The 8409-nt window shown below is 33.5% G+C and overlaps 1 long non-coding RNA gene across 1 annotated transcript; it reads right to left on the bottom strand.

Annotated features, from left to right (window-relative positions):
- Positions 1–3548: 3548 nt before the first annotated feature.
- LOC141402276 (uncharacterized) lies at positions 3549–4441 on the bottom strand. The gene is made up of 3 exons (XR_012412580.1): positions 4196–4441; positions 3940–4128; positions 3549–3873 (listed from the first exon to the last, which is right to left on the bottom strand). It is a non-coding gene; the product is annotated as an uncharacterized lncRNA (long non-coding RNA).
- Positions 4442–8409: the final 3968 nt, after the last annotated feature.

Below are 8409 nucleotides of genomic sequence, written 5' to 3'. Positions count from 1 at the left end.
AATGCAACAAGTAGACAAACCGTTTGTTGGAATTGTAAAAAGTCAGGGCATTGTTTCATAGATTGTTCTTTAGAACAAAGGAACATCTTTTGTTATAGATGTGGGTTCGACGGGGTAACGTCACCCAATTGTCCGAACTGTGTGGGAAACCACAACAGGAGCATGGGAAAGCCTGGGAACCCATGTTCGTCCAAAGAACAATCCCAGTAGAATCATCTCGTCAAAAAAATCATACACTAATTCAAAACCAAATCATTACAAAACCCATTCTGCCACAAAACCATATAAGAAAATTGAAACCAATTGTTCCATACGAAGAACGACTAGAGTCGTATAATAGAAAAAGGGATGAAATATTTAAAGATTTCAAACCTGTAAAAAGTAAAAAAGTAGAAAAGGCAAGAAATGGATATATAAAAAGAAAAAAGGAGAGACGGGAAATAGCTTCATCATGTATAGATGTTAATAATGATATAAGACCATATATGACAGTTAAAATAAATGATATTGAACTCACAGGATTAATGGACAGTGGCGCTTCTGTTAGCTGCTTAGGCTGCTTAGACTGCTTAGAAAATGCCAAAAAAATGAAGGCCGAAATCTTGAACTTTAAATCATCCATTAAAACAGCAGATGGAAAACATCAGCAGATAATAGGCAAGATAATGGCTATAGTGAAATGTGGAGGCAAAGTTGCAAACATGACATTATATCTTGTGCCAAATCTTAAACAAACCCTTATATTAGGTTATGATTTCTGGAGGCAATTGAATATTAAGATCACATTTCAGTCCGAAATTAGTGAAGTTTTAGTCAGTGAAGAAGACAAGAAAATACATACCTTAACACGTAACCAAAGCATTATGTTAGAAAACGCGAAACTTTCATTCAGGTGTTACACCAAGTACGGCTTAGGCAAAACTCATTTGGAGCAACATAAAATTGATGTTGGGAATGCTCCTCCCAAAAAAATGAGATATTACCCCGTAAGTCCAGCCGTTCAAAAGTTGATGTATGACGAACTAGATCGAATGATCGATCTTGACGTCATTGAAGTTGCGCAGAATGCCGAATGGAATAATAGGGTCACTCTGGTTATAAAGCCAAATAAAAATCGGTTATGCCTGGATGCGAGGGAACTTAACAAAGTTACCCGAAAAGACGCATATCCACTGCCGAATATCGACGGTCTTTTGGCAAGACTGGGTGATACCTTTTACATTTCAGCAATAGATCTCAAGGACGCATTTTGGCAAATTCCTCTGGAGGAATCTAGTCGCCCCTTGACGGCTTTCACAGTCCAAGGAAGGCCACATTACCAATTCAAGGTAATGCCCTTTGGACTGTGTAATGCTGCTCAACGGATGTGTCGACTCATGGACAAAGTGATTCCTCCAGAGTTGAAAGACCGAGTATTTGTGTACCTTGATGATCTGCTGATTGTATCGCAAAACTTTGAGGAACACATAGACATGTTAAGGACAGTAGGTACTCGTTTGACAAACGCTGGCCTTACTATAAATATGGAAAAGTCAAAGTTTTGCTACCAGGAATTGAGGTACCTTGGATATATTGTTGGAGCTGGGAAATTAAAACCCGATCCTAGCAAAATAGAAGCCATCGTAAACATAAAACCTCCAAAGAACCAGAAAGATGTTCGTAAATTCCTAGGTACAGTCGGATGGTACCGTAGGTTCATCCACGACTTTTCCACACTAACAGCTTCACTGACAGACACATTAAAAAAATCGACAAAATTCGTTATGACACCTCAGGCGATGGAATCTTTTGAGAAACTTAAATTATGTTTAGTTTCCAGTCCCATATTGTCAAGTCCAAATTTTTCCAGACCATTTTTCGTGCAGTGCGATGCTTCTAATGTTGGAGTGGGTGCTGTTTTGTTTCAGAGAGATGAACAGGATGAAGAACATCCAATAGAATACTTCTCGAAGAAACTAAACAGTGCCCAAAGAAATTACTCCACAACTGAGAAAGAATGTCTAGCCGTCTTATTAGCCATCGAACGCTTTAGACAGTATATAGAGCTAATGGAGTTTACCGTTATTACGGACCACTCAAGCCTACAATGGCTCATGAGGCAAAAAGACCTTAGTGGAAGATTGGCTAGATGGAGCTTAAAACTCCAAGGTTATAAATTCTCGATTGAACATAGAAAAGGAACGAAAAATGTCGTTCCAGATATGTTGTCACGTTTAGATATGGAGGAAATGGTGTTTGATGTCTCATCCACCATCAATTTTGATTCAGCAGAATTTAAAAGCTTATCCTATCTAACATTGATTGATACAATCGAAGAAAATAAAAACCGACTTCCTGACTTGAAAGTATCAGAAGGTATAGTTTTTAAAAGAGTGAAATTTAATAGCCTTGACGTGGCCAACGAAGACGATTGTTGGAGAATATGGCCTCCACAAAGCCTAACACGTGATATTATAAAAAGGACACATGATAATATATGTCATGGCGGCATAGCAAAAACCTTACATAATATAAGGGAATATTTTTACTGGCCATCAATGGTCATACAGATAAAAGAATATGTAAATAACTGCTCTACTTGCAAAGAAACCAAACATCCAAAGCATATTTTAAGGCCTCCAATGGGTAGTGAGGTAATAACTCAACGCCCATTTCAAAAGATTTATATTGATTTTTTAGGGCCATACCCACGAACCAAATCGGGTAAAGCTTTCATATTCATAGTCCTCGACCATAAGACAAAATTTGTTATATTAAAAGCAATGGCAAAAGCAACTGTAGCCCACGTCAATAAGTTTCTAATGGATGAGATTTTTTATAAATTTGGTGTGCCAGAATACATACACTCTGATAACGGTAAGCAATTCACTTCTGAAGCATTCAAAGACTTACTAAATGTATTTGGCATCAAGCATATTCGCACAGCTATACACGCACCGCAGGCAAATGCCAGCGAACGTGTGAACCAAACAATACTAACCAGTATCAGAAGCTATTTGCAGACAGATCAAACAAAATGGGATGAGAATCTCTCAAAAATAGAAAATTCCTTGCGATCTACTATACATTCCTCAATTGGTACATCGCCATATTTTGCCCTAACGGGTTATAACATGATCACACATGCAGATGCTTATGCAATTCTAAGAAAATTGGATGCCTTAGAAGATGGCGAAATATCGATTTTACCAAAATCAGATTACATGCAGTTGTTACATAAAAAGATAAATACTAAAATTCACCAGGCATATGAGAGAAATATAAGGTCATACAACAAGAGATCTCGTACTGTTACCTTTAAACCAGGCCAAGAAGTTTATAGAAAAAATTTTGTCCAAAGCAATTTTGCAAAGGCCATAAACTCTAAATTCTGTAAGCCTTGGTTAAAATGCAGGATAAGAAAGGCCCTAGGTAACTGCTACTATGAAGTCGAAAACCTTAAGGGTAACTTAATTGGGACAATACATGCTCAACATTTGAAGCAGTAATGCTCATCACAAAGTATATGCTTACCATAATAATTTAAAAAAAGTACTCAGATGTAAATATAATAAAACAATAACATCTTTATTCAATATTATACATAAAAATAATACATTCTGGTTACATTCTAATAAATGCATAAACATCATTCATTATGACAATATATACATTTCAACCAATACAAAAGACTTAAGCAACAAACGTAGCTAATGCACACACAGGTATTTATTCTAATTTTTTTTATGTGACCGTGCTATGTATTCACAATAATTCACTCTAACACAAGATGTATATAGCTGCACGCAACACTAAATGGACCATCCATATGTATATACTCGCAATAATAAGCAGAAACATGGCAAAACCTGACTTCATTGGTGCAACTTCTACCTGTAAACCAATCATAGAAAATATTAATTCAGTTATTACCTTCGGGTGTTACTACAAACAAATTACCTCGTTAAAGATTCCAGCAAAAACATTGACGTCTTGTTTTACTTACAAATGCTTAACAACAATGAAGATCAATGTTCACACATTTCACAACAATTAGTTCTCTCCTTGATTATATCAATACCATCAGGCCACTTTCCCTGATAAGCCATTCAATATGAAGCATGACATTCGCCGTTTATTGCAGAGTACCTGGAAACATAAATGCGAAAAAGATGTATAAATATTAACTTCATTTGCACACATAATGCACACTTACCTGTACATTTGCAGGAGTAAGTTGTCCAATATACAATGTAATTTTGTGACTATATTATAATGCAGATTCCCAGTTCTTTTATATTACACGGGTTTCACAAAAAAGAACTGGCTTTGTAACAGCTACCTGCGGGCTGTGAAGCATAATTCCCTGTTGAAACACAATTTCTTCTATTTTATTTAGATACATAATTGCCACAAAAAAATTGTCAATATTATTCACAGAATGAAACATCTGATGAAATGTAAACAAACAGCTGTCATTTTACAAACAAGTGTTGGACAGTGCCACCCTATTCGGTTGTGCCACTAAATTGAATTTTGCCACATTTTTGTCTCTGACGTACAACGCACTATGCGTCAACAGCAATTTAAAGTGTCTTAAAATATAAATGATCGAGAATATTAAATAAAACAGAATTAATGTGAGATCACATTTAAAAGCTTAAATTTAACAGTTTTTCTTATTTATTAATTTTCCTAACGCCATCTACACTATATGCCATACATTACAGTTTGAAGTAATAAATTGCGATATGTGATATCGATTAATTATCATCACACCCACATCTCTACAACGCAGATTGAGACCTTAAATGTCACCTTGATCAAGTACATTTAAGACCATGCTGGTTATTTTAGTACAGTACAACCAATAAAGAACATTCAAGAAGAAAGTGTGACTGCCTAGTGAAAATCCATTATAATAAAAAAATTATTAATCAAATTTAAGAGTCATATTGGAAAGTTTTCTGCACACTGGCAAAAAAAAAAAAAAAAAAAAAATACAAAATTGACTTATAAGTTTGTACTGAAAAAGAACTTTCTGTATATTATAAAGTTACCAGCAAATCTTTTCCTTGGGTAAGAAATCCCTTCTTTACAAACGCTTATGCCGCATAAATATTGTTTAAGTTTTATTAAAATTACCTAATAAAATTAATTATTGAATCACTTCAAATAGGATATAGTGGTATAAACCCACCTTTAACCATCCAGTCCAAAATTTACGCTTTGCCGCAGTCCACAAAAAAAAATTGTGCAACCAAAACAGCAAGTGGGGACTCCACTAGTCTCAAGGGAAATTTCTGTAAGTTGTCACAAAATACCCCCCAGCTGATTAAAAAGCTTCTTAAATAAAAGTGAGTACACCAACCCAAAGCTTGTAGCAAGATAAGAGAATGTTTGGTGTAAACGTAAGAAAAATCATAAATGTATTTTGTAAAGAAGTTGCTAATATGATAATTCGTGAAAGAACATATTAAACCATATGTAACTGTAAAAAGACTTCAACATACAGAAATATCTTTCTACACGTGGTTTCTTAACCTTGTACTTGGCAAACAAAAAAACAATTGAAAAGAGTTGACTGTAATTTCATTTCGGAGAATATAACCTAAAAAAAGCATACTTTAAGGAGCTAGATTCCATAATATCAAATAATAAATGAATATAAAAAAAACTAATTTTTGAGGTAGATTATTTGAAAGAATTACAAATTAAGAAAACATTATGATAAATATATTTATGCTTTAAAGATCGTACTCTATTAAAACATAATTCATCCTCATTTTATAAACATATCATTGTTCATTGCATTTGTTTAATCCTGTACAAAAGAAAATTTTGTAACCTAAAATATGAGAAAAAAATAAATAGCATGCTATCATGATAACATAAAAAAATTAATATATGTAAAAAACAGTTTATAGTAAAAAAGTAGATCCTTAAGTAAAAGAAACTAAGTTTAAGTATAATTACACAACATCTAAAATTTATACAAAGAAAATATGAAGCCAAAATATATATTCGTTAATTTTTGAAAGAATTAAGTAAACAATCAAAATGTTTTTGAACTAAAAAAATAGAAATATGGGTTGAATTAAGTGGTCAGTTAGATGAGTTTTGTTTGGGATACTTTCATGAAATTAACAATGGCAACGAAAGTATCACGGATGGCTTATAGTCATATGGGGTGGGAAGCCGACGAGGTACGCCATCTATACCTCACCTCAATTGGAAATCTGTAATGCATTCTCTTTATTTGAAATAATTCAATGGAGATGTGTTGAAATACATCCGTTTCTTTTTGTTTATTGTCTTTTTTAAGTTAAATATATATTCAATGCTCGTAAATACAAAAAAATAATTTATAAAAGTAAGGTACGACAATAATTTAAATGTGCAGTCCACGGAATAAGAACCTCACCATCCGGCGAGCTAAGCCGCAGCTTATACCTACGTACCATTTCCGTATATGTTTATGATCGTCAAAGAATGAAGTTATTTCCATTTGCCATTCATAAAAATATAAAACAACTGTCACATAAGCCAGGACGTTTTTCTCGAATTTGTACATTTAATTGATCCAAAAGGTTGCAATAGTACTCTGAATTTATTGTTTTTTCCTTTTGCAGATAGTCAATCAATAAAATACCTTTGAAGTCCCAAAAAACCGTTGCCATAACCTTACCAGTCGATTGAATTGTTTTTGCCTTCTTTGGGGCACTTCCTCCAGCTTCAGTCCATTGTTTGGATTGTTCTTTTGTCTCTGGAGTATAGTGGTGGATCCATGTCTCATCAACAGTTATGAAACGACGCTTAAAATCCATTTTATTTCGCTTAAAACGATCCAAACAAGCTTGAGAAATGATCATTCTTATGCGTTTTTGATCGACTGTTAACAAATGCGGCACCCATCTTGCAGAAAGCTTTTTCATCTGTAGTTCTTCATGCAAAATTAAATGGACTCGATCATTTGAGATGCCCATGATATTAGCAATTTCACGCACTTTTATTCGTCGATCATTTAATACCATATCATGCACTTTGACTACAATTTCTGTTGTTGTTGCTGTTTTTGGACGTCCACTATGTGGTTCATCTTCAATGCTTGTACGACCACGTTTAAATTTAGCAACCCAATTTTTTACTGTTGCATATGAAGGACCACTTTCACCTAACACATTCCCCATATCATTATGAATTTCTTGTCCCGATAAACATTTTTTATGTAAATATTTAATTCTAATTTTTCCATTGTAAAAAAATTGCGGTCTTTTTTAAACACCTGTTTCTATATGCAGGAGTTGCCAGATCGAAAAAAATTTAAGATGTGTTCATAACAGAGATGGAAGTTTCCAAAACACTTAACTTTTTTCTGTTTATACCGCGCTTTTTGTGCTAGGCTAAGAAGTTTCCGAACTGCCCTCGTACATGGGAAGGTGTGACAAAAATACTTCTTAGGCTTAGGCAATTTACTAACTGATTCAACTTAAACTAAGGCATCAAAAATGGTCCTTTGTTTCATAAACTCGCTTTGAATATAACTATTTTTTCTTATTTTTAAATACATTTTTTCTTCAAAATTAGTCATGTTCCCGAGGCTTTTTCTCCTTAAGAACCTCCAAAATTGGAAAAAATCAGTTGATTTTCGAAAAATTTGGAATGTTTTGAAGCGATTTGCATCTTTAAATTTTTAAAATGGCGACATGAATTAATCTCCGCTACCCTGAAATTATTTTGTATTTTTCTCTTGATTGTTGTCTTTGATATTGTGCAAACAAAACTTGCGTCTTGCTTGCGCATTTTGAGTTATGTCAAAAATGGTGGAATAGCCTTGGGTCAAATTTTTGAATTTTGGGCGTTTTGTCTTCATTTTCCTGTTATTGTGGTCGTGTTTTGGTTTAATGTCTCAGTTAACATTACATAAGACAATATGTGCAGGTCCACCATTATGTTATAGTTATATAATGATTTATATGAAATGATGGCGATGCAAATAGCGTGAAAATGGAGATGAATTAAAAAAATTAAATTCTGTTTTTGGTATAACTGTCGTCACAGGGCAATATGGTACAAAATTCTAAGTTTTCAACCCAATTGTCAAGATCATATATTGTTTTCTTCTACAGTTACACTATGATAAAGCTAAAGAATTTTTAACAATTTGAAGAGCACCATAAAAAATTAAATTTTTGGTGTATAAAGAGTAATATTTTGTTACGCATCAAAAGTGGCCATTTTAGAATGGAACCGTAAACTTCAGGTAGATATCTGAATCTTAGAAAAATATATTTAAAAATTAAAAATTATTTTAAAATGTATACATTTTTCCCTATTTTTGAAAAGTATTTAGATTTAAAAAAAAATAGCGGAATATTTTATATGGAGGTTATTCCAAAACGAGAATATATGGAGATGATGTTTGATAAA

The sequence above is a fragment of the Musca autumnalis genome, unplaced genomic scaffold (assembly GCF_047663935.1).
Source record: "Musca autumnalis isolate F117 unplaced genomic scaffold, ASM4766393v1 scaffold_4, whole genome shotgun sequence".
NCBI lineage: Eukaryota > Metazoa > Arthropoda > Insecta > Diptera > Muscidae > Musca > Musca autumnalis.
The sequence above is the reverse complement of the archived record's forward strand: the minus strand, read 5'-3'. Positions and strand labels throughout refer to the sequence as shown.